Source organism: Electrona antarctica, assembly GCF_951216825.1.
Source record: "Electrona antarctica genome assembly, chromosome: 16".
NCBI classification, from domain to species: domain Eukaryota; kingdom Metazoa; phylum Chordata; class Actinopteri; order Myctophiformes; family Myctophidae; genus Electrona; species Electrona antarctica.
In genome coordinates, this window is record NC_136797.1 from 12,404,775 (window position 1) to 12,423,363 (window position 18,589).

Here is an 18,589-nt window from a genome sequence, read left to right on the forward strand (position 1 = left end):
ACATGCTACTTAAAGCATAATGAAATTTTAGAACATGTTGCCATATATTGGTTGTTGATGGTACCCCAACTTTCAGCCGCTGTCAAAAATTCCCCTAGGGTGGTTGAATAGAAACCTACGTGGGATATGTTAGTAGACACCTTTACAAACACATTGGTAAAGAAAATTCTTGGTAAGAAATGTATTCCCAGATTTGACAGATTTTTGAGAGAGAGAGAGAGAGAGAGAGAGAGAGAGAGAGAGAGAGAGAGAGAGAGAGAGAGAGAGATGCACAAAAGCTGAATTTCACCCACTCCTATACTTGTGTAAACCTGTGACGTGTGAACTGGATCAGTGGAATTCTACGTGTGGTATAAGAATGTTAAGCCACCAATATTATATTATTTCCGAGTGAAGGTATAGAGTGAGCAAAAAACTGATTTCAAATAGGGATGTCTCCATACACTTTTTTAGTTTCCGATCCGATCCCCGATACCACAATTTCTGTGCTAGCCGATACCGATTCCGAATACCGATACCAGTGTTCTGTGATCTGTGTTTACAGCTATCTAGCTATATATCTCGTGTTGTGTTTATAGCAGAATCCTTACTCATATGTGCAGTTTGCAGTTTGGGCTAACTCCAAAGCAAACTCCACATGATGCCCCAACATTATATTTACCTCAGTGTCGGATCGCTGGTTAGACTGGCATATTCGCCGATACCGATATGACCCGGTATGACAAATAAGGGCCGATACTGATACTTTTTCCGATACCGATACAGTATCGGGACATCTCTAATTTAAACCTTACTACTACTTTGTACTACTAGGACTTTGCAGAGGAAATTATGTTAACCTGACCTCGAAATTTAAAAAAAATATTCCAAATCCTCCAGTTTTCACGATTTTTCAAAAATAGCAGATCTACAAGCTCGTAGCGCGGCACTCAGTGCCACGCTACGATCCTATGTTTCTAAAACTTTCTATGTCAGTGGTGCTCAAACTAGTTCATGTCAAGGACCCCAGAAATTAAATGTAATTGGCTGCCAACCCCCATTTGAAAATATGATGTTCCAGGGACCCCCCAGAAGCAAAGATTTGGGTAAAAACATTCGCTCTGAAAGAATATATATATTCAAAGATTTGCGCCACATTTTCACGATTTTTCAAAAATAGCAGATCCACAAGCTCGGTGCCACGCTATGAGCTTGTAGATCTGCTATTTTTCAATAGCAAATGTATAACAATTACCATTATGTTGGAACTGTGGTCTGCAAGGCATACAGTACATATTATTTTAATGATCGCATCGAATATGAATGATTTATGAATATTAGTCTATTCCTGAAATATCCTTTGTTCATTCGTGAAGCGAGGAGCTAGCATTTTAGTTTGAGGCTTAATGTGTCCCTTTTGTTTGCTCTCAGGAGTATTAGAGCTATTTATTTGCCCTTTAGTTCTCCTGTGTAAACGACATGAGCCTCGTTTCACGGACGTTATTCACGAGACCCAGACACAGAGTTCATCTGTGCTGCTACAGTAATTAAATGTTCTTTAATAGCCACACTAATTCCGTGGATAGTTTACAGTAAAGCATTGTGACAATAGCCCCATTTTAACCAAGAGGACTCAGGAGGTTGGCGTCTATAAATGAGCATTTTTGGATGTTCTCTATTCCTGGAGGCCTTAAAGGTATATTCAGTGATTTCACTTAATTCAAATATCACTTATTTTTTTGTTTTGTTGTGATAATCCTCCCCACTATAGAGTGTGCTGACCATATAAGGAGTTCCTCCCTGTCCCCAGTTAACCCCTGGGGGTCAAAAAAAACATAGGTTTCGTTTTTGGCTAGGTGGCAAAGCCTTCATCCAATCAGGATTAGTTTTAGTCATAATAACTTAGTTTTCATTTAGTTTCCATTTCGTTTTTTTGTCAGTGAAAAAAGGTAGTCGACGGACATTTTTCGTCTCAGTTTTAGTCGACAAAAACAAACACTGATTTATATAGCGCTTTTATCCAATACATACTGTAGATTGTGCATTACATTCACACAACAATGGCAGAGGAAACCATGCAAGGCACCACCAACCTGCACATGGGGAGCAATTAGGGTTTCAGAGTCTTGCTCAAGGACACTTCGACACTAACTCTGCAGAATAAAAGACATTTTTAACCACTTCAAACCCTCTATACTTAGTAAACTAACACGTAGTTGACCTGGGTCAGCCATCCTTTTCCCCCTCTACGCCAAAGATACGCTGAAAATAGCCTATAACTAACCCATATACAGTAATAGGCCATTTTCTGTGAATGTTACCCACATAATTGGGTAGCTAGGGTTCAAAGGGGTTAATGCTTACATTATTAAGCAATTTCCCCACAAATTTGGATTTACAGTAGATTTGCAGAGAGTATGCTGTACAGACAGACAGTGGACTCATTGACAGTTTGCGGTGTGTGCGTGTGTGTGTGTGTGCGTGCGTGCGTGCGTGTGTGCGTGCACGTGCGCGTGCGTGCAGACAGAATGCTGATTGTTTTGGTGTCAACCAACGAGCATTCTTGCACGCACACGCTTGCGCGCACGTGCGTGTGTGCGTGGGCGTCTGTCTGAGTGCTTGTGTGAGTTTGAAGAGCAACATCCTTCTGATCTTAGTCAGATCTTAGTCAGATCTTAGTCAGTGCACAATGAAGTTCAGACAGTCAGTTTTTTGGAGAAGGGGGGGGGGGGGGGCGGACGACGACTGTAAATATAGGAGAAAAAGGGGGCGGTGGAGATTCCACCAAGAGTTCTCATTTGACATTTTAGAAATATATGTCTTCCTCTTAACCCTTTTAGACCTGGGAACGATTTTCTGAAAAAACCCTATGTTTGTATGTCAGTGGTTCTCAAACATTTTCATGTCAAGGACCCCCGAGATTATATGGAATTGGGGCACCGACCCCCCCACCTGAAAATATGTTGTTCCAGGGACCCCCCCCCCCCCCCCCCCCCCCCCCCCCCGAAAAAGATTTCTTCGCTCTGAAAGAATAATATATTCAAAGATTTGCCCCACATTTTCACGATTTTTCAAAAAATAGCAGATCTACAAGCTCGTAGCGCGGCACTCGGTGCCGCGCTATGAGCTTGTAGATCTGCTATTTTTCAACAGCTAAAAAGTACAACATAATGAAACACCAAAAAGGGGTTCTTTCCGCCCCAAAACGGGTTAAGCCATGTCACAGCACTTTTCCCCGAAAGCGGTGATTGTATTATTATTCCCACCCTCGTGGCTGCTTTGAAGTTTAGCCCCCGGACAACGATCCAAGTGCACCAAACTGTGTTTACTGGAATCACACGGAGGCGGTAACCCCGTCTTGAAACTTTCAAGCCAACATTGTGTTTATGAACTGTAGCCAAACAGTGTAGTGACATCATGAAATACGTCTGTGGACTTTAACCCATTCAAAACGGGAACCCCTTTTGGTATTTCAAGCATTATGTTATACTTACGCGGCACACCCAGCACGGACAGTCGGACACCATAAATCTGACGCCTTTATTGGACTATAGTGGAGGCGGCCTGGCCTCCACTATAACACACAGGCCTGGCCTCCACCACAACACACACACACAGGCCTGGCCTCCACCACAACACACAGGCCTGGCCTCCACCACAACACACACACACAGGCCTGGCCTCCACCACAACACACAGGCCTGGCCTCCACCACAACACACACACACACACAGGCCTGGCCTCCACCACAACACACAGGCCTGGCCTCCACCACAACACACACACACACACAGGCCTGGCCTCCACCACAACACACAGGCCTGGCCTCCACCACAACACACAGGCCTGGCCTCCACCACAACACACACACACAGGCCTGGCCTCCACCACAACACACACAGGCCTGGCCTCCACCACAACACACAGGCCTGGCCTCCACCACAACACACAGGCCTGGCCTCCACCACAACACACACACACACAGGCCTGGCCTACACCACAACACACACACACAGGCCTGGCCTCCACCACAACACACAGGCCTGGCCTCCACCACAACACACAGGCCTGGCCTCCACCACAACACACAGGCCTGGCCTCCACCACAACACACACACACACAGGCCTGGCCTCCACCACAACACACACACACAGGCCTGGCCTCCACCACAACACACACACACAGGTCTGGCCTCCACCACAACACACACACACACACACAGGCCTGGCCTCCACCACAACACACACAGGCCTGGCCTCCACCACAACACACACACACAGGTCTGGCCTCCACCACAACACACACACACACACACACAGGTCTGGCCTCCACCACAACACACACACACACACACACACACAGGCCTGGCCTCCACCACAACACACACAGGCCTGGCCTCCACCACAACACACACACAGGCCTGGCCTCCACCACAACACACACACAGGCCTGGCCTCCACCACAACACACACACAGGCCTGGCCTCCACCACAACACACACACAGGCCTGGCCTCCACCACAACACACACACAGGCCTGGCCTCCACCACCACAACACACACACACACACACACACACACACACACACACACACACACACACACACACACACACACACACACACACACACACACACACACACACACACACACACACACACACACACACACACACACACACACACACACACACACACACACACACACACACACACACACACCTGGCCTCCACCCCATTTCACCACGTCAGCACCAATATAACCCTGTCCTGACAATATTAACGCACGCACACGCACACACAGCTATGTTTACAACCACACCCAGTCCCACAGGTCCCAATGTGACGGTACAGTGGTCCAGCACAGGGCCCTTTATTTATTGTTAATCCAGCAATCCAGGCTATAGACAAGAAACGTAATCACGGTGGTGGTTTTTAATAAAAGGTTTTTTTTAACCCATTCTGGACGGGAACCCGTGTTGGTGTTTTAACTAAGCATTATGTTATACTTTAGCTATTAAAAAATAGCAGATCTACAAGCTACAAACTTGTAGGTCTGCTATTTTTGAAACATGTGAAAATGTGGCCCACATATTTGAATATATTCTTTCAGAGCATTCGTTTTTAGCTCAAATCTTTGCTTCTGGGGAGGGTCCCTGGAACAACATTTTCAGATGGGGGTCGACGACCAAATACATATAATTCTAGGGGTCCTTGACATTAACCACTGACATAGAAACATGCAGGGTTCTTCAGAAAACTGTCAGGATTTAGAAGGCATTTGTAGAATCGTTCCCAGGTCTAAATGGGTTTCCATGTACTGTACACGACATTGTGCCGGTTGGGTGGCACCGTGGATTTGAAGGGGAGGGCCCAGCTCATTGGAGGGGAGGGGGAGGGCCCAGCTCATTGGAGGGGAGGGGGAGGGCCCAGCTCATTGGAGGGGACAGGTCTGGGGGAGGGCCCAGCTCATTGGAGGGGACAGGTCTGGGGGAGGGCCCAGCTCATTGGAGGGGACAGGTCTGGGGGAGGGCCCAGCTCATTGGAGGGGAGGGCCCAGCTCATTGGAGGGGACAGGTCTGGGGGAGGGCCCAGCTCATTGGAGGGGACAGGTCTGTCTGTGTCCGGAAGATAAGGTGAGTGAGTGGACGCACCCATGTCTGTCTGTCTGTCTGTCTGTCTGTCTGCATGCGTGTTTGAGTATGCATGTAAATGTAAGTGTGTGTGTGTGTGTGTGTGTGTGTGTGTGTGTGTGTGTGTGTGTGTGTGTGTGTGTGTGTGTGTGTGTGTGTGTGTGTGTGTGTGTGTGGCTGTGTCTATGTGTATGTCTGTGTGTCTGTGTGTGTGTGTGTGTGTGTGTGTGTGTGTGTATGTGTGCGCGCGCACGCACGCACATGCGCGTGTGCGTGCGTTCTTCTTTCCCTTTTTTCCGCTGATGTCTCAGTCTTCATGACCGCCACTCCAATTATAGCAGCATCAAAATTGCTCTGTGCACGTACGTGCACGACTGTGATGGGACAAGGAAAGTGGGGTGAGAGTTGCCCCAAGGAAAAGGGAAGGGGGGGGGGGGTTTGAAGAAAGAGGGCACCCCTCCTTTCCGCCCCCAACCGAGCCCCTAGATCCCCTAAATATCCAATTTAGATGCGATTTAAACACAGTATACACATGTCATCAAATTCAACTGAACTTGATATAGCAGCGGTAATTCCGCTGGTCCCGTGACAACATATAGGCACTTGACAGCGGTTCATTTGATAAGTGCTGCCAGAATTTTCGAGGTTGATGTATTGCCATATTTAAAGTATATACACATACACATACACATACACATACACATACACATACACATACACATACACATACACACATACATATACCGGTATATATATAGTTATAGTTGAGTATGCCAGTATGGACACACACATCTAGTTTATCCAATTATATCGTAGCGCGGCACCGAGTGCCGCCGCGCTACGAGCTTGTATAGGTCTGCTATTTTTGAAAAAAATCGTGAAAATGTGGCGCAAATCTTTGACGCAAATCCTTGAGCCATCGTTGAGCACCACTGACACAGAAACAGAGATTTTTTTCTGAAAACTGTCATGATTTTCGAAGACATTTGTCTCTCTCCCTGGCATGGACTGAAGTCAGACCAAACCAACTAGACGTGTTTCCTGGAGGTAGACTGTGTGTGTGTGTGTGTGTGTGTGTGTGTGTGTGTGTGTGTGTGTGTGCTGTGCCCGCCTCACCGCCACTGATAATCTCCGTGGAAACGGAGCAGCAGCATGCAGTGCTCGCTCCGTTTCCGGTACAAAGCTGGGACCATCGCCACGGTAACGCAGCTGGTATCTTTAAACGCAAACAGCACAACCCCCGCAGCGTTAAACTCCTCTCTTTGTTTCAGAATTGAACGATGAGACAGAAGAGAAAGACAAAGCTGCTCCATCCCTCCCTCCCTCCCTCCCTCCATCCATCCATCCCTCCCTCCATGTCTGGTGGAGGGAGAGGTGGAATTGAGAAATGAGCATGCAGGGCAATTAGAATATCTGTATTAATATGGTCCGAGTGTGTGTGTCAAATGGATTTGACTGGAACAATCTTCCTCTTTCCATAAGATCTGTGACCTCCCCTGGCTGCTTCAGGAGTTCCCTGTATTCACACCTCAAAACAACCTGTTCATGCTACTAACACTGCCCGTACTGCTGTTTACTTCTGACCCCTGTTTCAAGTCACTGTACTGTACCCTCAATATGCTTGTCCATAACAAGTTGGGGGGATGGGGGAGTGGGTGGGAGAGGATGAGCAAGCTAACTGTATCTGTACATGTCTGTATTGTCTATTGTGCACTGTCTATTTGTGTAACTGCACTGTACTGTATGTAATGTTTTTTTACCTGTGTACGGGACCCCCTCTAAAATGAGATGCCACATCTCAAGGGGCTATCCTTCCAATAAAATTCTGACCAAAAAATTCTGTTGATAAATGTAATAAAATCGTTACATAGACGAGTAGTCCATACTCGTGTGGGAAGGATGAGCATGGAATCTCCCAGACTGAGAGAGTAGTGAAAGTCCTTTGAATGCATGGATAAAATCACACCCGTGTGAACTGAGTGGTGCAACTCCCCCCCCCCCCCTCTCTGTCTCTCATTAGCAGGCAACAGTGCAGCACTATCTCTCTCTCTCTGTTTCTGGCACAACAGCGCCACTTTTGCCCCTACTGGTACTCAGTCACATAGTCACATAGGTTAACACGGACATTGCTGTTCCTTTTTTTGAGTGGTTGCACCACTCAAAAAAAGCCAAAAATAAAATCTCATGCCCGACTGAAAAGAATTTGTGTGGGGGGTCCCCGGACGTTCCAGAGCCACAGGAATGCGGGCCAGGGTTCCGGCGAGCCGCCTCGCGTCCGAAACGGTCGTGAAATGACAGAGTTACTGTGGGGGGGTTCCAAATCATCCAAATCACTGAAACCGCTCCATGTGAAACATATCTCTTGAATTATCATGTACTTTTTTCCTACACAACATGCAGAGGTGTTGAATTGTCTTTGCTTATAGTCTTGGCAGCTCCATAACTCCATCTCTGGGCCTCATTCTGGATTCAACCCTCTCCTACACCAGTCACATACAGTATTAAGTCTATCATATACCAAATCAGGAATAGTGTGTTTCAGGAATAGTAAGCTGTGTGATTCAATCCCTGGTGACAAAGTGACAAGTGACAAATTCCCTCCACAGTTTAGCAGCTATAAGTAAAGAAACACTCTTTACTCTTCACTCTGGACAGAGGACCTTTTTTTAGTGAACGAAACAAATGTTGTATACAGAACTCGCCAACCAACACATATCTGGGTAACCACACACACACACACACACACACACAGGCACACGCGCACACACAAGAGAGAGAGTGGCTTGGCTGGGTGCATATTATTTATAGTTGCCAGGGCGGATTTATTGGGTCAGGTTCGGCCATGAAAGTGGTCGAGTCCTGAAAATAAAGTGTAAAAACAAACACCAAACCAGAACTGTGACCGTTTTTTGTTTACTTGCCGATTTTGACACGACAACGCTCTGAGTTGCCGTTGACGACCGTGTCCATCGTGGGAATTAACCCATTCTGGACGGGAACCTGTTTTGGTGTTATAGGCATTCTTTAGCTATTGAAAAATAGCAGATCTACAAGCTCGTAGCGCGCCACCGAGTGCCACACTACGAGCTTGTAGGTCTGCTATTTTTGAAAAATCGTGAAAATGTGGCACAAATCTTTGAATATATATATTCTTTCAGAAGACTTTTTCTTTATTTCGACGTCAGGCCTAAATGGGAGGGAAGGCAACGTGCGAGGACAGGATACAACAACACAACGTGACGTGCTTTCACATGATGTAAACACAGCTGCAGTGAACGATGGGAGGCGGTCAGAGTGAGCACTATAGCAGTGGTTCCAAAAAGTGGGGTCTGGGGACCCCCACAGGGGTCCTTGAGGGACTTCCAGGGGGTCCCTGCAGCTAAATGATATGACCCCTTATGGGTCTGTAACTCTGAGAGTGATACAAATGGAACCAAATGGACCCTATAAACGGGTCCATTTGGTTCCATTTGTACACTCTCAGAGTTAAATTAACTATGATTTTACAATATAAATTAGGGTCTCAGAGATTTAAAAAAAATCAGACCAGTTTGAAGCGAGTGGTGCAACAGCACCCCCTATTGGTACTCTAAACATCAGGACATAGGTTAGGACATAGGGACATAGGTTAGGACATAGGTACATAGGTTAGGACATAGGTTAGGACATAGGGAGGGACATAGGGACATAGGTTAGGACATAGGGACATTGCTGTTCCCTGGAGTGGTTGCACCACTCAAAAAAATCACACCCGTGTGAAGTGAGTGGTGCAACTCTTTGGGTCTGGAACCGACAGGATTTGGGTCTGGAACCCAAAGGGTCCTGTGGGTTCTGCCCTCCATGGGGGGGGGGGGGGGGGGGGGGGAGGGCAGAACACAGCCATGGAGCAGAGCTGCTCTGTGAAACCCATGGACTCGCGTTGAAAATGAATTGCGAGCTGTGCCTTGATATATGTATGTATGTATGCGTTCAATTCCAGAAGCACCCTGCACGACGCTGGCTCTTCCACGCGTAAAGCTCTAAAGTCATTGGGGACAGAGACACATTTCTCACTAAATGCCCCCCCCCCCCCCCCCCACAAGCTTCATGGGAAATTAGTGTTCAAATTACTGTAAAAAAAAAAAGAAAAAAGGAATCACAGAGACTCTTATTAATAATACAGCATGCTAAATGACTGGCTCTATTCTGGGTCACGCACAGCGCTCGTTAGGATTGCGCTTTTTCTACAGGCAATGATGGCAATTAATGTACCTTCTGGTTGTAAAAATCATTGAACGGTGGTGCAGGTAAGATTTAGAGCGATAATGGTGTGGGTGTTAAGTGTCCCCTCCCCCACCCCCACCCCTCCTCCCTCCCTCGCATGAAGACAGTCACAGTAATAATGCATTTCTTATCCTCAATACGACTATTTGAACTTCCCTTCCCAGGCAGAACCTTTCACCGAAACACAATACTATAGGGAGTTCTCATCACGATAATTTGTGCTCTCTCTCTCTCTCGCCCCGCCACTTTCTTTGCGTTCTCCATCTCTGTTGCGCTCGCTCTCTCTCTCAGACACACACACACACACACACACACACACACTTGTTAATGCACTGTGAGCAACGCAGCCGTGTGTGTGTGTGTGTGTGTGTGTGTGTGTGTGTGTGTGTGTGTGTGTGTGTGTGTGTGTGTGTGTGTGTGTGTGCGTGCGTGCGTGTGCGTGCGAAGTACACTCATTAATTTATCCATGTTCACCCTGGCACTTAAATCCTCAGGTCTACGTCCGCACAGAGCATGATGTGGCCCCAATGCCACACGTTCAAATCCCAGAGCGTTTCCCCAGAGAGAGTATATATACTCTGACGGTGTAAAATAACCGGTGTTAATTTATCCATTTTGTAACTCAGAGTTAAATTAAAACCCAGGATTGTATTATGTCGTCGTTGCCGTTGTCCAAAAAAGAAAAGTGCTTTTTTAATTATTATTATTGTTATCTTAAAAATCTGACCCGTCTGAACTGAGTGGTGGAGACACACGGACACGCGCCCTCAAAAATAGCAGATCTACAAGCTCACAACGCTTCGCATTGTGACATGTTGTGAGCTTGTAGATCTGCTATTTTCGCTACTTTTGCGTGACACCATTATATATACTGTACAATGAACATTAAGCCATTTTGGGGCGGGAACCCCTTTTGGTGTTAGCATTATGTTATGCTTTAGCTATTGAAAAATAGCAGATCTACAAGCTCGTAGCGCGCCACCGAGTGGCGCGCTACGAGCTTGTAGGTCTGCTATTTTTGAAAAATCGAAGAACGACTGACATAGAAACATGGCTTTTTCAGAAAACTGTCAGGATGTAGAAGACATTTTTAGAATCTGATCTCAGGTCAAAATGGGTTAATTTAGGAAAAAACAAACAAAAAAAGTGTAAATTGGGAGATACAGTACAAGGCTTCTGCCCCTGGGAGACACCAACGATATAGCAGGTCTTCTGCCCCTGGGAGACACCAACGATATAGCAGGTCTTCTGCCCCTAGCTGACACCAACGATACAGCAGGTCTTCTGCCCCTAGCTGACACCAACGATACAGCAGGTCTTCTGCCCCTGGGAGACACCAACGATATAGCAGGTCTTCTGCCCCTAGCTGACACCAACGATATAGCAGGTCTTCTGCCCCTGGGAGACACCAACGATATAGCAGGTCTTCTGCCCCTGGGAGACACCAACGATATAGCAGGTCTTCTGCCCATAGCTGACACCAACGATACAGCAGGTCTTCTGCCCCTAGCTGACACCAACGATATAGCAGGTCTTCTGCCCCTAGCTGACACCAACGATATAGCAGGTCTTCTGCCCCTGGGAGACACCAACGATATAGAAGGTCTTCTGCCCCTGGGAGACACCAACGATATAGCAGGTCTTCTGCCCCTGGGAGACACCAACGATATAGCAGGTCTTCTGCCCCTAGCTGACACCAAGGATATAGCAGGTCTTCTGCCCCTGGGAGACACCAACGATATAGCAGGTCTTCTGCCCCTGGGAGACACCAACGATATAGCAGGTCTTCTGCCCCTAGCTGACACCAACGATATAGCAGGTCTTCTGCCCCTAGCTGACACCAACGATATAGCAGGTCTTCTACCCCTAGCTGACACCAACGATATAGTAGGTCTTCTGCCCCTGGGAGACACCAACGATATAGTAGGTCTTCTGCCCCTAGCTGACACCAACGATATAGCAGGTCTTCTACCCCTAGCTGACACCAACGATATAGTAGGTCTTCTGCCCCTGGGAGACACCAACGATATAGCAGGTCTTCTGCCCCTAGCTGACACCAACGATATAGCAGGTCTTCTGCCCCTGGGAGACACCAACGATATAGTAGGTCTTCTGCCCCTAGCTGACACCAACGATATAGCAGGTCTTCTGCCCCTAGCTGACACCAACAATATAGCAGGTCTTCTACCCCTAGCTGACACCAACGATATAGCAGGTCTTCTGCCCCTGGGAGACACCAACAATATAGCAGGTCTTCTGCCCCTGGGAGACACCAACGATATAGCAGGTCTTCTGCCCCTGGGAGACACCAACGATATAGCAGGTCTTCTGCCCCTGGGAGACACCAACGATACAGCAGGTCTTCTGCCCCTAGCTGACACCAACGATATAGCAGGTCTTCTGCCCCTGGGAGACACCAACGATATAGCAGGTCTTCTGCCCCTGGGAGTCACCAACGATATAGCAGGTCTTCTGCCCCTAGCTGACACCAACGATATAGCAGGTCTTCTGCCCCTAGCTGACACCAACGATATAGCAGGTCTTCTGCCCCTAGCTGACACCAACGATATAGCAGGTCTTCTACCCCTAGCTGACACCAACGATATAGTAGGTCTTCTGCCCCTGGGAGACACCAACGATATAGTAGGTCTTCTGCCCCTGGGAGACACCAACGATATAGCAGGTCTTCTGCCCCTGGGAGACACCAACGATATAGCAGGTCTTCTGCCCCTGGGAGACACCAACGATATAGCAGGTCTTCTGCCCCTGGGAGACACCAACGATATAGCAGGTCTTCTGCCCCTAGCTGACACCAACGATATAGCAGGTCTTCTGCCCCTGGGGGACACCAACGATATAGCAGGTCTTCTACCCCTGGGAGACACCAACGATATAGCAGGTCTTCTGCCCCTGGGAGACACCAACGATATAGCAGGTCTTCTGCCCCTGGGAGACACCAATGATATAGCAGGTCTTCTGCCCCTGGGAGACACCAACGATATAGCAGGTCTTCTGCCCCTGGGAGACACCAACGATATAGCAGGTCTTCTGCCCCTGGGAGACACCAACGATATAGCAGGTCTTCTGCCCCTGGGAGACACCAATGATATAGCAGGTCTTCTGCCCCTGGGAGACACCAACGATATAGCAGGTCTTCTGCCCCTGGGAGACACCAACGATATAGCAGGTCTTCTGCCCCTGGGAGACACCAACGATATAGCAGGTCTTCTGCCCCTAGCTGACACCAACGATATAGCAGGTCTTCTGCCCCTAGCTGACACCAACGATATAGCAGGTCTTCTGCCCCTAGCTGACACCAACGATATAGCAGGTCTTCTGCCCCTAGCTGACACCAACGATATAGCAGGTCTTCTGCCCCTAGCTGACACCAACGATATAGCAGGTCTTCTGCCCCTAGCTGACACCAACGATATAGCAGGGCTTCTGCCCCTAGCTGACACCAACGATATAGCAGGTCTTCTGCCCCTAGCTGACACCAACGATATAGCAGGTCTTCTGCCCCTAGCTGACACCAACGATATAGCAGGGCTTCTGCCCCTAGCTGACACCAACGATATAGCAGGTCTTCTGCCCCTAGCTGACACCAACGATATAGCAGGTCTTCTGCCCCTGGGAGACACCAACGATACAGCAGGTCTTTTTTATGGGCTTCTTAGTGCTTCATGCTTTTAGAGGTCGAAAGGCCTCAGACTGGTGAGGTCAGAGGTTAACTTATATATATGAGGAGAGGCTACAAAGGTCAGAAGGGTCTTCCGTCTGTGTGTGTGTGTGTGTGTGTGTGTGTGTGTGTGTGTGTGTGTGTGTGTGGTGGGGGTCTAAAATCCAATTACAGTACACAATGGCGTTACCACTTTTATTGACCACATCCTGGGCGGGAACCCCTTTTGGTGTTTTAAGCATTATTGATGAGTAAAATGTGACTGAAACTAAATGGAAACTATGACTGAAACTGATGTGCTGCCAGAAACAACACTAGGTTCAACCATAGAGTATATCAAAGGATAGAGACTGATCTGGCGCGAAGCTCCGCCCCCCCGCTATTCATGTCAGTGGAAGTTGCTCAGTGGCGTTTTGAAGCACCCAGAAGGACCGTCTCAAAACGTCTACTTCCGCATTGGACCACCACATTTTGGTGGTCCAATGCGAAAGTGCAACCGAGCGCTCAATGTTAAAGCCCAGCTGCACAGGGTTTCCCGGTCATGAATACACAGGTCCGCCTGTAGTCCCTCCTCTTACCACTAGGGCCCAGTGCTTCAACGTTGGAGTGCCTCACTGGCCCCTTGGGTTCAACCCACAGCCCTCACTCAATGCCCACCCCCCCCGCGCCACTCGGTGGCGCGCTATGAGCTTGTAGATCTGCTATTTTTCAATAGCTAAAGTATAACATAATGCTTAGTTAAAACACCAAAAGGGGTTCCCGTCTAGAATGGGTTAACCCATTTAGCCAGGCCTGACGTCGAAATTAAAATAAATGTCTCCTAAATCATGACAGTTTGATTCTGAATCAATTGCAAGCATTAGTTTTGCATGAAAAACACTCCTTGGGCTAAGTTCGGCCATAGCCACTTTCCCAAATGTGTAGTGCTGACCTCATCACATTTGTGATGACTGCTGTGGACGTTTTTAGTCCAAGGACTGTTGGTCGTGCAAAACGAATGCTTGCAATGAATTCAGAATCATGATAAAACTTAAACAAAAATTTAAAATGTTGCCTTATATAGGATGTTAATGGTTATTATGCTAATTATGAAAATTGCCCCAACATATGCATCCGGTCAGTTTCTAAATGCTGGGGATCCCATACTCAACATTTCTAGCATAAAACTTTAGGGTATACTCAACATGTCCGGGTTCACAATGGGGTTCTGTATGGGCTGGCGAGTAGACTATATCTCTCCAGTCCTGGCACCAAGCCAGCCTGCATGGCTGCCAGCCTGGGGGCATACCAGCATCAATTACCTGAACACAGCACTCATGTACTCCCGTAATGGCTCCGACCAGCCCCCACAATCAAACACACACTCGTTACAATCCGGCACAAAGGTACGCACATACCGTTATGCATTGCACACACACAGACACACATTCTCTCTCTCTCTCTCTCTCTCTCTCAAACGAGGCCAAAGAATAATTAGGAGGATTGTCTACAGACTCTACACAGACAAGTCATTTCAATTATCTGTACAGTATTCCTGGCTTCCCTCTTGAAGGTTATGGGGCGGGGTGGCTGTTACGAAGGCTTTCACTTAGAGCTCCATATATGGGCATAACCTATAGTCCCATACAGTATATGGAGACAACGGCGATATCCAGCACTGACATCAGATTAATGTAGAAACCCCAAAGATGGATATATATATACAGTGGTGACATCATCGTGACACATCATAAAAGGCAGATCCCAGCTACTAAACCTCAGATACCAAGCCACGCACACGGTATCTCCAACGATCCCAAATCCTCAGAATCTACAGGACCCAAGCAAGACCCAGGATACAGGATACAGCACATAGGACAAGACTCAAGACACCACGCTTAAGACACAATATCCAAGAACACCTCAACACATACGAACCAAGGCGTCTGGCTTTACAACCCAGATACCTTGTATAGCTTTACCAAGACCACCATTCCAATTAGCTCCATTAAACATCCCGGTTTAAGTTCGAATCGGACACCACTGCAGCGGGTCCTAGCCGAGACAGCCAGCACTATACACTCCAGTCCCCAGCGAGACTCACTTCAATTCGTTGACTAAAACTATGACAAAAGAAAATGTCTGTTGACTACCTTTTTCAATGACGAAAACGAAACAAAAATGGAATAAAAACTAGACCAATATGTTAGGGAGGGAGTATAGAGCGTCGCAGTCCCGCACCCTTTCATGACGAGGTGAGACCCAGAAGTGAATTCCCCATTCATTTTCTCCACAGGCTTTTCAAAAAGTATTTATTTAAAGACGTTTCCGCCGCGGACAAAGCCAACTCGAGTTGTGACAAATCATGACAACAAACACAACATTTTGGACCGAACAAAAAATGACAAAGAAGAAAGAGAGAGAGAGAGAGAGAGAGAGAGAGAGAGAGAGAGAGAGAGAGAGAGAGAGAGAGAGAGAGAGAGAGAGAAAACAACACAAAAAGTGTTGTAACCTGCCGTTTTCTTCTTCTTTCTAATTATTTGTTCGGCCCGAAAAATTGTTTTTAAATAAATACTTTTAGAAATGTCTATGAGGAAAATTAACGGGGAATCATTTCCTGGGCCCTGGTATAGGGGGCGGGACTGCGACGCTCTATAGAGAAGAGATCCAGTAGAACTAAGACAATTTATGCTTAGTTGCGTGCAGGGCTTCACGTGTTGCAAAGCTTGTAGATCGGCTATTTTCAGGAAATACAGCAGAGTATAAATCAGCCATTACGACACCCTCACGGCCCACCCCTTTTTTTTCCTTTTTTTCTTTTACTAAATCAACTGCACATTTAGCCGACTAAAATCGTATACATTTTTTCAACTAAAACTAGACAAAAACTAAAACATTTCAAATGTCATGTTCTTTCAACAATCAACGGCCAATGATTGCATCTCCTCTGTTGAGGCCCCGCCCCCAGCCAGACTGTCGTCAAATGCTCTGCAAAAATGGGTGTGAATGACAAAAATAAGAAAAATCTAAAATCTGTCAATAATATTATTCATTGATTCCTGTGACGTAACGTTACATGTTCAATTGCATTACAAAGGGAGGACGAACAGGCTCGGTTTCTGGCTCAACAAGACGGTGACAGGACACAAGGTGCTGATGGGAGCTGAATCCAAGACCCTTCCAAAGGCTTGCTGGTTCTCAGTGCCTTTTGAAAGAGCCTATAGTCCGGCAGTCAACAGGCTTCTTTTGTTTAACTACATCCTGACAGTTTTCTGAAAAAGCTATGTTTCTGTGTCAGTGGTTCTTCGATTTTTCAAAAATAGCAGACCTACAAGTTCATAGCGCGCCACTCGGTGGCGCGCTATGAACTTGTAGATCTGCTATTTTTCAATAGCTAAAGCATAACATAATGCTAACACCAAAAGGGGTTCCCGCCCAAAATGGGTTAAAGTGCGAAATTTGATATATGGTCTTTTTTATTGGCCTAATATATTGTCTACAGTATATGCATACATTCATGAATCCACCTGCTGAGGGGTTTATACGGCCATAGCCGTCATCACAAATGTGATGAGGTCAGCACAAAATGTGATGGGGTCAGCACAAATGTGATGAGGTCAGCACATTTGGGCACCCGTTTCAGAATTATGAAAACCCCCTACTTTGACATGTCACATGCTAATTAAAATGCATAATGAAAATGTAAAACATCTTGCCTTGCCTTAATACTATAGGATGTTAATGGTATGGTCACATATAAAACCCCTATAAAAAATTGCTCAATTTTCGATTCATGAATGTAAATATGTATATAGAGACAATATTTTAGGCCAATAAAAAAATATATATATATACAAATATCCCACACCACATCCCCGGCTGCCGGACTACTAGTTGCTCTGTGGCTGTTTAAGTGATAAACAAGACTATTTGAATGAAGTCCCATCACTGCCGTCAGCTTAGGCTCAGGTCCTCGGCGTGCGTGTATGCACACTGTAACCAGAGATGCTACACGGCTAGTAGGCTACACTGTAACCAGAGATGCTACACGGCTAGTAGGCTACACTGTAACCAGAGATGCTACACGGCTAGTAGGCTACACTGTAACCAGAGATGCTACACGGCTAGTAGGCTACAAGCTACACTGTAACCAGAGATGCTACACGGCTAGTAGGCTACAAGCTACACTGTAACCAGAGATGCTACACGGTTAGTAGGCTACAAGCTACTGTGTGCACACTGTAAGCAGAGATGCTACACGGCTAGTAGGCTACACTGTAACTAGAGATGCTACACGGCTAGTAGGCTACACTGTAACCAGAGATGCTACACGGCTAGTAGGCTACACTGTAACCAGAGATGCTACACGGCTAGTAGGCTACACTGTAACCAGAGATGCTACACGGCTAGTAGGCTACAAGCTACACTGTAACCAGAGATGCTACACGGCTAGTAGGCTACAAGCTACACTGTAACCAGAGATGCTACACGGTTAGTAGGCTACAAGCTACTGTGTGCACACTGTAAGCAGAGATGCTACACGGCTAGTAGGCTACACTGTAACCAGAGATGCTACATGGCTAGTAGGCTACAAGCTACACTGTAACCAGAGATGCTACACGGCTAGTAGGCTACAAGTACAGGCTACACTGTAACCAGAGATGCTACACGGCTAGTAGGCTACAAGCTACACTGTAACCAGAGATGCTACACGGCTAGTAGGCTACAAGCTACACTGTAACCAGAGATGTTACACGGCTAGTAGGCTACAAGTACAGGCTACACTGTAACCAGAGATGTTACACGGCTAGTAGGCTACAAGTACAGGCTACACTGTAACCAGAGATGCTACAGGGCTAGTAGGCTACAAGCTACACTGTAACCAGAGAGGCTACATGGCTAGTAGGCTACAAGCTACACTGTAACCAGAGAGGCTACATGGCTAGTAGGCTACAAGCTACACTGTAACCAGAGAGGCTACATGGCTAGTAGGCTACACTGTAACCAGAGATGCTACACGGCTAGTAGGCTACAAGCAATGGAGCGCACAGCACTGCA

General features: G+C 47.0%; 2 protein-coding genes across 4 annotated transcripts in view; one reads left to right on the top strand and one right to left on the bottom strand.

Annotated features, from left to right (window-relative positions):
* ak3 (adenylate kinase 3) overlaps nucleotides 1–18,589 on the top strand; it is a 465,380-nt gene that overhangs the window by 217,676 nt on the left and 229,115 nt on the right. The window lies entirely within an intron of this gene.
* bcr (BCR activator of RhoGEF and GTPase) overlaps nucleotides 1–18,589 on the bottom strand; it is a 124,117-nt gene that overhangs the window by 67,997 nt on the left and 37,531 nt on the right. The gene's annotated exons all lie outside the window — the stretch shown is intronic.